Genomic DNA, 13,895 nt, shown 5'->3' on the forward strand with positions numbered 1-13,895 from the left:
GAACCATTCTCTTTTCTGCACCGTGGCTAAAGCCTTCATATCCTTCATAAATGAGGTACCGAGAATTAGACACAGCACTCTTGTTGAGGCTAAAGCAGTGTTTTATAAAGGCTCACCATAACATCCTTACTTTTGCACTCAGTGTCTGTTTTCAAAGCCCAGGATCTCATATGCTTTTTAAACTACTTTCTCAGACTGCCCTGCCACTTGTCAATAATTTGTGCGCATACACACTCATCCATAGAACTTCCAAGATATCCTTGTGCTCATCCAATTCCGGACTTGATAAGGTTGCCAACTCAGCCTGGACATATTCCAGGAGATGTCAGCAGAAGTGACATCATGGAACCTGGTGGTGTGGCGCAGGCGGGTTCTAGGTTTATGATTTTGCTTCAAACAGAGAAAATACAAATCCCACTCCACCTCTTCTTACTGCTGTCGGGGGTAGGGGGAGAGATACAGGAAACATCAGCAACGAGAAACTCTAAATCTCAACTGAGCTACTCACACTGTGTCACAGCCATATCCAGCCACCACTCCCACCCTGCATCTCAACTCCTGACGTTTCGCTTGCAAAGTCATGTCACCACTCTCCCTGCACCCCACCCACCCCGGCTGTAGAGTCCTAAGGGAGTTGTACTCTGCATGCTGCTCTGTTCCCCACTCTCCTCCATGCAGGGATAGAGAGACTACATTTCCAGCCAGTACCGCAGGGGCCCTCCTTCCTGGGTTGGGGAGTGGTGGCAGGGAGGAAGATGATGATATTTGTGGAACAAACTGGACCAACTCACTCAATGGCATCTACATATAATATGATTTTAAAATCACTTGGAAGGTTTTCTTTGGCCACCGGAAGATAGAGGCTAATTTTAGGAGACTCACGGCCATTCCAGGAGGATTGACAACCCTAACTCTTGAGCATCCCACATTTTAATCACTTTGATCCCAAGCTCTGGAATTTCCTCCCTACACTTCTCTGTCATCCACCTCACTTTCCACCATTAAGACTTTCCTTAAAATCTACTTTTTTTGCCGAAGCTTTTTGTCATTTCCTTGTGGGGCTCAGAGTCATACTTTGTTTTATAATGCTCCTGTGAAGGGCCCTGGGACATCTTATTATGTTAAAAATGCTATATAAATATAAGTAGTTGTTGCTGTTTTCCCTCTGTTCCTGTGCCCCCCCCCCCCACTTAGAATTGTGTCCCTTATTTTGTACTCTCTTTCCTCATTCATCTTACCAAAATGAATCACTTCACACGTATCTGCATTAAATTTCATCTGCCCATGTATGCCTTTTCCACCAGCCTATCTGTGTCTCCTTGAAATCTATCACTATCCTCCTCATAGTTCACAATACTTCCCAAGTTCTGTGTCACCTGCAAATTTTGAAATTGTGTCCTGTACATCCTAATCTAGGACATTAATATAGATGAAGAGCACTGGAGCACCCCCCTGTATACCTTCCTCCAGTCCAAAAAACAACCATTCACCGCTATACTCTGTTTCCTGACACTCAGCCAACTTTGTATGCTGCTACCCTTTCATTCCAGAGGCTTCAACTTTGCTGGAAAGCCTATTCTGTGGCACTTTATCAAATCTCTTTTGAGAGTCCACATACGCTGCTTCAGCCACATTACCCTCATCAACCTCATGACAAAATCCAATCAAGTTGGGTAAGCATGAGTTATCTTTACCGAATCGGTGCTGGTTTTCCTCAATCAGTCCACACCTGCCCAAGCGACTGTAAATTTTGTCTCGGACTATCATTTCTAAAAGTGTTCCCACCACCGAGGTTAAACTGATTGGCCTGGGTTCATCCTAACACACTTTTTTGACTGTAACTTTTGCTTTTCTCCAGTCCTGTGGCACTGTCCCAGAATCACAGAATCTTAATGGCACAGAAGGAGGCCATTTGGCTAATCATGTCCTCACCAGCTCCCCAAATGAGCATTATGACTTAATGCCATTGCCCTTCCTTTTCCCAGTATCCTTGTACATTGTTTCTATTCAAGTAATCATCTAATATCCTCCTGAATACCTTGAGTGAACCTGCCTCCACCATGCTTCCAGGCAGTGCATTCCAGACCCAAACCACTCATTGTGTGAAAATGTTTTTTTCTCATGTCACACTTGCTTCTTTTGCAAATCACTTTAAATCTGTGCCCTCTCGTTCTTGATCCTTTTATGAGTGGAAACAGCTTCTCCCTATCTACTCTGTCCAGCTGTTCATGATTTTGAACATCTCTATCAAATCTCCTCTTAGTCTTGTTCTCTCCAAGGAGAACAGTCCCAACCTCTCCAATCTATCCTCATAGCTGAAGTTTCTCATCCCTGGAACCATTCTTGTAAACCTCCTCTGCACTCTCTCCAATCTGTTCACATCCTTTCTATAATATGGTGCCCAGAACTGTACAAAATATTCCAGCTGATGTCTAATGAGTTTCTCATATAAATTCAGCATAATCTCCCTGCTCTTGTACTCTATGCATCTATTAATAAAGTTCAGGATACATTATGTTTTATTAACTGCTCTTTCCACCTGTGCTGCCACAGTCAATGATCTGTGCACATATACACCCAAGTTTATTCTGCTCCTGCACCACCTTCAAAATTTCACTCCTAATTTAGTATTGCCTATCCATGTTCTTCCTACCAAAATGCATCACCTAACACTTCTCTGCATTGAACTTCATCTGCTACCTATCTGCACACTCCACCAACTTATCTATGTTCTCTTGAAGTTTCACACCATCCTCCTCGCAGTTCACAACACTCCCAAGCTTCATATCATCTGCAAACTTTGAAATTGTCCCCTGCACACCAAAATCTAGGTCATTAATATATATCAGGAAAAGCAAGGGTCCCAATACTGACCCCTGGGGAACTCCACTACCAACCTTCCTCCAGCCCGAAAAACATCCATTGACCAATACTCTCTGCTTCATATTTTTCAGCTAATTTTGTATCCACGTTGCTACTGTCCCTTTTATTCCATGAGCAGTAACTTTTCTCACAAGTCGGTTGTGTAGCACTGTGTCAAATGCCTTTTCATAGTCCATGTACACCACATTAACAGCATTATCCTCATCAACCTTTTCTGTTACCTCTTCAAAAAGCTCCAGCAAGTTAGTTAAACACAATTTCCCCTTTAGAAATCCATGCTGGCTCTTCTTTATCAATCCATATTTTTCCATGTGACTACGAATTCTATCCTGAATAATCCCGACCCCAATATCTAAGAAGAATTGGAAGATTATGGCCAGTGCTCTGCAATTTTCACCCTAACTTCCCTCAGCGTCCTTAGATGCATCCCATATGGTCCTGGTGACTTATCAATTTTAATTCATCAACATTTCTAATATGTCCACTTTCTCAACTTTTGCTCATCCAGTATCGCAACCTCCTCTTTCACTATGACTTTGACAGCATCATCTTCCTTGATAAAGACAAATGCAAAGTATTCATTCAGTGCTTCAACCACGCCCTCTAACTCCATGCATAAACCCCTTTTATGGATCCTAATCAGCGACACCCTTCCCCTGACAAGCATTTTACTACCCACAAGTCTATAGAAGACTTTTGGTTCCCTCTAATGGTAGCTGTCTGTCTCTTTTCACACTCTGTCTTTGTTTCTCTTATTTCCTTTATCACTTCCTCTTTCATTTTCACCTAAATTCAGCCTGGTTGTCACTGTGATTATTAACCTGTCATCTGTCTTATGCTCCTTTTTTCTGCTTCATCTTACTCTCTATCTCTTTCGTCATCCGGGGAGCTCTGGCTTTAGTTGCTCTACCTTTTCTCTACATGGGAATCTACTTCGCCTATTGCCAAATCATCTCCTCTTTAAAGGCAGTACATTGTTCCATTACAGTTTTGCCTGCCAACCTTTGGTTCCGGTTTATGTGGGACAGGTCAATTCTCGCCCCAATGAGCTTGGCCCTCCTCCATATATGCATTTTTACTCTAGATTGCTCTTTGTTCTTTTCCATAGCTAACCTAAACCTTATGATACCATGGACACTGTTCCAAGAACAAAAGAACATAAGAGATAGGAGCAGGAGTAAACCATACAGCCGGTCGAGCCTGCTCTGCCATTCAATGCAATCATGGCTGATCTTGGACTCCACTTTCCCGACCACCCCCCAAATCCATTGATTCCCTGAAACACCAAAAATCTGTTTCCCAACTTTAAACACAGCCAACGACGGAGCATTCACAACCATTTGAGGCAGAGAATTCCAACAATTCACAACCCGTTGAATGAAGAAATTTTTCCTCATCTCAGTCCTAAATGATCACCCCCTTATCCTGAGACTGGGCTCTCTATTTTCTAGATTCCTCAGCCAGAAGAAACAACCTCTCATCATCCACCCTGTGAAGCCCCTTCAGAATCCAGTATGTTTCAATCAGATCACCTCTCATTCATCTAAACTCCAGAGTACAGGTCCAATTTACACAGCCTTTCATCATAGGGCAACCCTCTCATCCCAGGGACCAATGTAGTGAACCTTCTAATAATAGATTCCAGCACTTTCCCAATGACTGATGTCAGAGCCTGTAGTTCCATGTTTCCTCTATCACTCTTTTCTTGAGTAGTGGCATCACATCACTTTCCAATTTGCTGGAACCATTCCAGAATCTAGGCAATTTTGGAAAACCATAGCCAGTGAATACACTATCTCTTTAGAACCCCAGGGACTCTAAAGAGATCAGCTCCTGGAATTGTCAGATTTTAATCCCTTAAATTTCTCCAATACTTTCTCTCTACTGATACTAATTACCTTAGTTTCCTCACTTTTTAGCACCTAGGTTGTCCTCTATTTCTAGTGTGCAACTTGTGTATTCTACTGTGAAGAGAGTCAAAAAAGGATTTTGTTCAATGCCTTGGGCAATTCCTCATTCCACATAATAATATCTCCTGCCTTTGCTTTTAAAGGACCAACATTTACTTTAGCCATCTCTTCCTTCTCATATATTTGTAAAAGTTCTTACAATCTGTTTTCATATTCCTAGCTAGTTTATACTCGGAAGCTTTTTTTTTTAACTTTTTATCAACTTTTTAATGACTCCTTTGCTGGTTTCTAAAACACTCCCAATTCTCAGACTGGCTACATTATAAGCCTCTTAATTTAATACCACCCTTAACTTCCAGAGGAAGTCACGAATTTATTGTTGTGTTTTTCTTCTCCAATGCAATGTATTTTTGTTGAACATTTTGAACTGTTTCTTTAAATGTTTTTCACTGTTGGTTTATCGCTGTTCCACTTAGTCTATTTACCCAGTCAACCTTGGCCAGTTCTCCCCTTATATCTATGTAAGTGGCTTTGCTTAAGTTTAAGGTTCTGGTTTTGTGATCACAGTATGTCACTTTCAAACTTGACATGGAGTTCAATTGTATTATGTTCACTAGTTCCTGACAGGTCTCTTACTATGAGATTACTAATTAACCTTGCCTCATTACACAATACCAGATCTTAAATAATTTTATTCCTTGTTGGTTCCACAATATATTTCCCTGGGAAACTCACAAAAGCATTCCACAAACTCATGTGTTAGACCACCTTTGCCAACCTGTTTGGCTGAGTCTATGTGAAGATTAAAGTCCCCCACAACTATTACATTGCTTTTACTACAAGCTCCAATAATTTCTTGTTTAATGCTCTGTTCAACGGTATAACTACTGTTAGAGGGTGCATTCCCACAGCATTTTTTGACCTTTGCTATTCCTGAACTCCATCCATACTGATTCTAATTGCTGATTTTCTCCATCTCATACAAGAACAGAAGAACACAAGAATCAGGAGCAAGAGTAGGCCACTCAGTCCCTCAAGCCTGTTCCGCCATTCAATAAAATCAAGGCTGATCTGATTGTGGTCTCAACTCTGCTTTCCAGTCCACCCCTATAACCCTTGATTCCCTTGTCAATTGAAAATCTTTCAAACTCATCCTTGAATATATTCAATGATCCAGCCTCCATTGCTCTCTGGGGAAGAGAAATCCACAGACTAATGACACACTGAGAGAAATAAAATCCTCATCTCAATCTTAAATGGGAGACCCCCAATTTTTAAACTGTGCCCCCTAGTTCTATATTCCCCGCACAAGTGCAAACATAGTCTCAACATCCACTCTGTCATGTCCTCTCAGGATCTTACATATTTCAATAAGAATCATCTCTCATTCTTCTAAACTCTTTTGGGTATAGGCCCAATCTGTTCAACCTTTCCTCATAAGCTAGCCCCTTAATCACAGGAATCAGTCGAGTGAACTTTCTCTGAACTGCTTCTAATGCAATTATATCCTTTATTAAGTAACGAGACTAAACTGTACACCATACTCCAGATCGGTCTCACTAAGGCCCTGTACAGCTGTAGCAACACTTCCCTACTTTTATACTCAATTCCCATTGCAATACACAACATTCCATTTGCCTTCCTAATCACTTGCATACTAACATTTTGTGATTTATGGACACTCAGATCCTTCTGTACTGCAGAGTTCTGCAGTCTCTCTCTCTCCATTTAAATTATATACTACTTTTCTATTCTTCCTGCCAAAGTGGACAGGTTCATATTTTCCCACATTATATTCCATCTGCCAAATTTTTGCCCACTCAATTAACCTATCTATACCCCTTTGTAGACCCTTTGGCCCAAATCATCCAGTCTCTGGATCATCTGAGACCAGACTTATGACTGACGATACGCGTTGGGACCCCCCCTGTGTAAGGCCTGGTGCATTGACCTAAGTGGGAATTACCTGGAAAGTTTCAACTTCCAATGGGCAATTCCCCTGCTCCTGGGACTCTCCACAAATGTTTCTGAGTTAGAGTCAGAGGCTCCTACAGTTCCGATGGATAGTTACCCAGGAAATGTTAGACAGATTAAAACCTCATCTAGCATATGGGTAGCTACACAACTGACCCCCCGCCCCCCCAATCAACTGCACTGACCCCGCAAACGACCCTCGTCACCCGATCTGACTACCCTCCTGGCCACCCGACTAACCCCAACCACCCAACTACAACCCCCAATCAGACTTGACTGCCCTCCAACCACCCAACTACCCCCCCACAGCTAGACAAGACTACCCACTGAACCACCTAACAAAACCCCCCACCTGACTACACCTGCCAATCAGACATGACTACCTCCCCCAACCGCCAGATCCGACGACCCATTGGACAACCCAGTTAAACCCTCCCCCAACCAACCAACTAACCCCCCTCAACCAACTACATCCCCCAATCAGATGTGCCGACCTCCCCCAACTGCCCCACCCCCCTTCCACTAGACCCGACTATCCACTAGGCCACCCAAATAACTCTCCCTGACCAACCGACTAACCCCCAACCTGACCTAACTACCCCCAACCACCTGACCATCCACCCCAACACAACTCGACCACCATCGAAACCATCAGATTACACCACCAACCCAGACATGTCTACCCTCCTGACCTGACCTGACTAACCCCGCACCCAACAGCCTAACTACCACCAGATCCGACTACCCACTCAACCATCTACCTTCTCATCCACTCTACTCAGCTCACCCCTACCCACTTACCCATCTCACCCAACTACACACCTCACCCACCTACCCATTTAGCCACTTACACACTTACCTACCACCTCACCCACCTGTCACCTCACTCCCTGACCCACTTATCTCACCCACTTACCCATGCTACCACACTGCCCATTCACTCACTCATCCAATCGCCCATTCAACTAACATTCAAACTGAACATTTAAGCTTACTAAATGACATCTGGTGCCATAAAATGTATCTGTCTTCCACCGAATCTACTCTGCTTCAACAGAACTCCCTGAAGGATGCTGCATTCGACATTTCTGGGAAAGCTGGGCCTGGAAGAAATATGGAGCAACATCAAGTCAGGGGAATTCTCAAATGGAATAGCAATCCAATGGTGATTGTTGTTCCTCAAGAGATCTGGGTTATTTATGACCTCTTGACAACTTACTATCCTGTCTATTTTTGTGTCATCAGCAAACTTAGCTGCCATACGTTTGGTCCCTTCATCCAAGTCATTGATAAGGATTGTAAACACTTAAGGTCCCAGCACTGATATCCATGGCACTCCACTAGCTACAGCTTGCCAACCTAAAAATGAGCCATTTATCCCAACTCTCTGCTTCCTGTGAGCTAACCAATCCTCTACGCATGCTAATATGTTATCCACCTACACCATTCTGTAACGTAACCTTTGATGTGCCACCTGATCAAACGCTTTTTGGAAATCCAAACACACCACAACTACAGGATCCACTTTATCCACTTTCCTTGTTTCTTCTTCAAAAAACTCTAATAAATTAATCAAGCATGATTTCCCTTTCACAAAAGCATGTTGATTCTGCCTGATTTATTATGATTTTTGATATGTCCTGTCATTGCACTTGCACACAAACAGGAGAGAGAACACATCCTGAGTGGGGCACAGCCAGAGTGGGTATTGGCAATTTGGTGCAAAGCAGGAATTCGGTGCATAGGGGACAAGGTGCTCTTTGCATTTTTTCCTTGCTATCCAACTTCTTAAATCTTCAGAGCATGCTGCAGCAGTGATGGCTACAAAGGAAAGGAATCACTGGTAAGTAGTGGGTAAGGTATATACTACTTTAATCGCTTATAGTTTAAGGTCTTTTTGTGGTTTACAGTTTGTATATTCTACAATAATGAGGATCAGGAAAGAAGGGCCCTAGTGTAATTGACTTAAAAACTTTAATTTAAAGGGATGAGTCATGGCAGGAGCGCTCAACGCCGTGGTATGCTCCTCATGCTCCATGTGGGAAGCCGGGTACATTTCCAGTGCCTGGGACCAGCATGTGTACAGGAAGTGTGTCCAGCTGCAGCTCCTGGAAGCTCAGGTTTCAGAACTGGAATGGTGGCTGGCGGTGGAGCATCCGTGAGTCTGAAAGCGTCGTGGATAGCACATTTAGAGAGGTGGTCACACCGAAGATGAAGGGACTTGAGGAAGGAAGGGAATGGGTGACCACCAGGCAGTCCAAGAGAAATGGGCAACTAGTTCAGGAGTCCCCTGGAGTCCCACACGCAAATCGGTATTCCATTTTGGAGGCTGATGAGAGCACTGGTTCCTCCAGGGAGTGCAGACAGAGCCAAGCTTCTGGCACCACAAGCAGCCTATCTGTACAGGAGGGGAAGAAGGGAGGAAGAGCAATAGTAATGGGGGATTCTATAGTAAGGGGAACAGGTAGGCGCTACTGTGGCCATCAATGTGACTCCAGGATGGCATGTTGCCTCCCTGGTGCCAGGGTCTGGGATGTCACTGAACGGCTGCAGGGCATCCTGAAGGGGGAGGGTGATAAGGCAGAGGTCATGGTACAAGTTGGTACCAATGGCATAGGTAGAAAGAGGGATGAGGTCTTGCATCAAGAATTCAGGGAGTTAGGCAGTAGACTGAAAAGCAAGACCTCTAGGGTTGTAATCTCTGGATTACTCCCAGTGCTATGTGCTAGTGAGCACAGAAATAGGAGAATAGCGTAGATGAATACATTGCTTAAGAGTTGGTGAAGGAAGGAGGGTTTTAGATTCCTCGATCACTGGGACCATTTCTGGGGAAGGTGGGACCTGTACAAGAGGGACAGTCTACATCTGAACCAGAGCGGGACGAACATCCTTGCGGACGGGTTTGCTAGCGCTGTTGGGAGGAGTTTAAACTAATTCGGCAGGGGGAGGAGACACAGAATGTTAGCAGAATAGGGACATATCATAATACATTAAAACAATCAAGTCAGAGGGCGTACAGCTGCAGTAAGCTTCAAGGGAGTAAGGCAAGGCTGGATGGCCTCTACTTTAATGCCAGGAGTATTACAGGTAAAACGGATAAGGTAAGGGTGAGAACTGACATGCGGAATTGTGATATAGTAGCCAACATTGAGATGTGGTTGAGGGAGGGGCAGGATTGGCAGCTCAACATTCCGGGATATAGAATCTTCAGGCAAAACAGGGGAGGGGGTAAAAGAGGAGGAGGCATTGCATTATTAGTTAAGGAGTCAGTTACCGCAGTAAGGAGAAATGATATCTTGGAGGGGGCATCGAATGAAGCTTTGTGGGTAGAGCTAGGGAATAAAAAAGGGGCAGCCACATTGTTAGGTGTTTATTATAGACCCTCAGATAGTCAGCAGGAAATTGAGGAGCAAATATGTGCACAATTTATGGAGGTGTGTAAAAACAATAACAATATGGTAATTATATTAGGTGATTTCAATTTTCCCAACATTAATCGGGATAGAAATAGTCTTAGAACCATAGAACTATGGAACACTACAGCACAGAAAACAGGCCATTCGGCCCTTCTAGTCTGTGCCGAAATATTATTCTGCTAGTCCCATTAATCCATAATCCTCCAGACCTCTCCCATCCATGTATCTATCCAATTTATTCTTAAAACTTAAGAGTGAGCCCGCATTTACCACATCAGATGGTAGCTTGTTCCACACACTCACCACTCTCTGAGTGAAGAATTTCCCCCTAACGTTCCCCCTAAACCTTTCCCCTTTCACCCTAAAGCCATGTCGTCTCATGTTTATCTCTCCTAATCTAAGTGGAAAGAGCCTTCGATGGAGTGGATTTCTTGAAATGTGTGCAGGAGAACTTTTTATGTAGAGGTTCCAACAAGGGACAGTGCATTGCTGGAACTAATTCTGGGGAATGAAGCCAGACAGGTGGCTGAGGTGGTGGTGGGTGAGCATTTTAGTGATAGTGACCACAACATGGTACAGTTTAAGCTGGTTATGGACAAAGAAATGTTCCATCGATAGGAAGGAGTAACAAGCCCAGAGAATCATAGATGACCAGAGATATTCAGGTTACGATGAGAAGGAAAAGAGAGGCTTTTAGCAGGTCCAAGGGAAGCAAATCAGCAGAGGCATTAGTGGAGTACAGACAGTGCAGGGTGGAGCTTAAGAAAGCAGTTAGGAGATCAAAGTGGGGATATGAGAAAGCTCTGGCTGGAAAAAGTAGGGAAAATCCCAAGATATTCTCTAAGTATATCAATGGGAAGTGGATAACCAGGGAAAGATTAGGGCCCATAAGGGACCAAGGGGGCAATATATGGGTGGAGCCAGAGGACATCGCTGGAGTGTTGAATGAATACTTCACATCCGTCTTCAACCAAGAGAATGAGGATGAAAGTAATGAACCCGGGGAGAGAGACTAAGAGGCTCTTAAGCAAATTGATATAGGGAGTGACAAGGTATTGGAGGTGTTGGCAGGCTTAAAAGTGGACAAATCTTCAGGTCTGGATGATTTGTGTCCCAGACTGCTGAGGGAGGCAAGGGAGGAGATTGCAGGGGCTCTGACCCAAATTTTTAATTCCTCTCTGGCCATGGGGGAGGTGCCAGAGGACTGGAGAACAGCGAATGTGGTTCCACTATTTAAGAAGGGTTGTAGAGATAAGCCAGGGAACTACAGGCCAGTAAGTCTCACGTCAGTGGTAGGGAAACTATTGGAGAAAGTTCTGAAGGACAGTATCTATCTCCACTTGGAGAGGCAAGGTTTGATCAGGGATAGTCAGCATGGCTTTGTCAGAGGGAGGTCATGCCTAACAAATTTGATTGAATTTTTTGAGTAGGTGACCAGGTGTGTAGACGAGGGTAATGCAGTTGATGTAGTTTATATGGATTTCAGCAAAGCCTTTGACAAGGTCCCACATGGGAGACTTATAAAGAAGGCAAATGCACATGGGATGCAGGATAATTTGATAAGGTGGATTCAAAATTGGCTTCGTTGTAGGAGGCAGAGGGTGATGTCCGAAGGATGCTTTAGTGACTGGAAGCCAGTGTCCAGTGGCGTACCACAGGGATCTGTGCTCAGTCCCCTATTATTTGTCATTTATATAAACGACATAGATGACTATGTGGGGAATAGGATTAGTAAGTTTGCAGATGACACAAAGATTGGCTGGGTGGTTAACAGTGAGGGTGAGTGTCTTGGGCTACAGGAAGATATAGACGGGATGGTCAAATGGGCTTAAGTGGCAGATGGAATTTAACACTGAAAAGTGTGAGGTGATACACTTTGAAAGGAGTCGTTTGACAAGGAAGTATTCAATGAACTAGGAAGTTCTGAGGAACAAAGGGACCTTGGCGTGTATGTCCATAGATCTCTGAAGGCGGAGGGGCATGTTAGTGGGGTGGTGAAAAAGGCAAAGGGACACTTCCCTTTATCAATCAAGGCATAGATTACAAAACAAGGGAGGTCATGTTGGAGTTGTATAGAACATTGGTGAGGCTACAGCTGGAGTACTGTGTGCAGTTCTGGTTGTCACATTATAGGAAGGATGTGATTGCGCTGGAGGGGGTGCAGAGGAGATTCACCAGGATGTTGCCCGGGATGAAACATTTAAGTTATGAAGAGAGGTTGGAGACTTGGGTTGTTTTTGTGGGAGCAGTGAAGACTGAGGGGCGACCTGATCGAGGTGTACAAGATTATGAGGGGCATGGACAGGGTGGATAGGGAGCAGCTGTTCCCCTTAGTTGAAGAGTCAGTCACAAGGGGGCATAAGTTCATGGTGAGGGGCAGGATGTTTAGGGGGGATGTTAGGAAACACTTTTTTACCCAGAGGGTGGTGACGGTCTGGAATGCGCTGCCTGGGAGTGTGGTGGAGGCAGGTTGCCTCACATCCTTTAAAAAGTACCTGGATGAGCACTTGGCACGTCATAACATTCAAGGCTATGGGCCAAGTGCTGGTTAATGGGATTAGGTAGGTAGGTCAGGTGTTTTTCACCTGTCAGTGCAGACTCGATGGGCCAAAGGGCCTCTTCTGTTCTGTGATTCTGTGATTCTGTGATTACCTCCTTAAAAATGGATTCTTACACTTTCTCTATGACAGGCTAACTGGCCTATAGTTTCCTGCTTTCTGTCTTCCTCCTTATTTGAATAATGATGCACATCTGTGATTTTCCAAACCACTGTGCCCTTTCCAGGACCTAGAGAATTTTGGAAGATCACAAACAATGCATCTGCTATCTCTGCCACTTTTTGTAGAAACCTTAGATGAAGCCATCAGGTCCAGTGGACTTGTCCACCTTTAGTTCTAATAGTTTTCCCAGTACCTTTTCCCTACTGATTGTGATTGTTTTAAGTTCCTTCCTCCCTTTGACCTCCTGATTTTCAAGTACTCTTGGGATGTTTATTGTGTCTTGTACAGTGAAGGCAGACACAAAATATCTGTTCAAATCTTCCACCATCTCCTTGTTTCCCATTATTAATTCCCCCACTCTCACCCTCTAAGGGGCCAATGCTCACTTTAGTTATTCTCTTCCTTTTTAAATACTTGCAGAAACTCTTACTATTTGTTTTTATATTTCTAGCCATCTTTTTGTCATACCCTAATTTCTCCCTCCTTATTTTTTCAGTCAATCCTTGCTGATTTCTAAAATCTATCCAATCCTCTGACTATCACTAATCTTCACAGCATTTTATGTTTTTTCTTTCAATTTAATACTACCCTTAACTTCCTTAGTACGTCTTTCTCATAGAGTTTTTTTTTTCTTAATAGAACGTAGCTTGGCTGAGAGCTATGAAATACTTCCTTAAATGTCTGACACTGCTTGTCTACTGCCCTACCTTTTAACCTTCTTTCCCAGTTCACTTTCGCCAACTTTCTTCAGATCCTTGTAATTGCCTTTATTTAAGTTTAAAACACCAGTATTAGAGCCACACACATCACCCTTAAAATGAATGTGAAGTTCTATCATGTTATGATCACTGTTGCCTAGAGGCTCCTTTCCTATGAGGTGATCAATTAATCCTGTTTCATTGCACAGTACTAGCACTGCTCCCTGGTTGGCACTCAAATGCACTGCTCTAAGAAAATGTCCTGAATATATTCTATGTATCTTCCACGCTACC

Source organism: Carcharodon carcharias, chromosome 3, assembly GCF_017639515.1.
Source record: "Carcharodon carcharias isolate sCarCar2 chromosome 3, sCarCar2.pri, whole genome shotgun sequence".
Taxonomy (NCBI): domain Eukaryota; kingdom Metazoa; phylum Chordata; class Chondrichthyes; order Lamniformes; family Lamnidae; genus Carcharodon; species Carcharodon carcharias.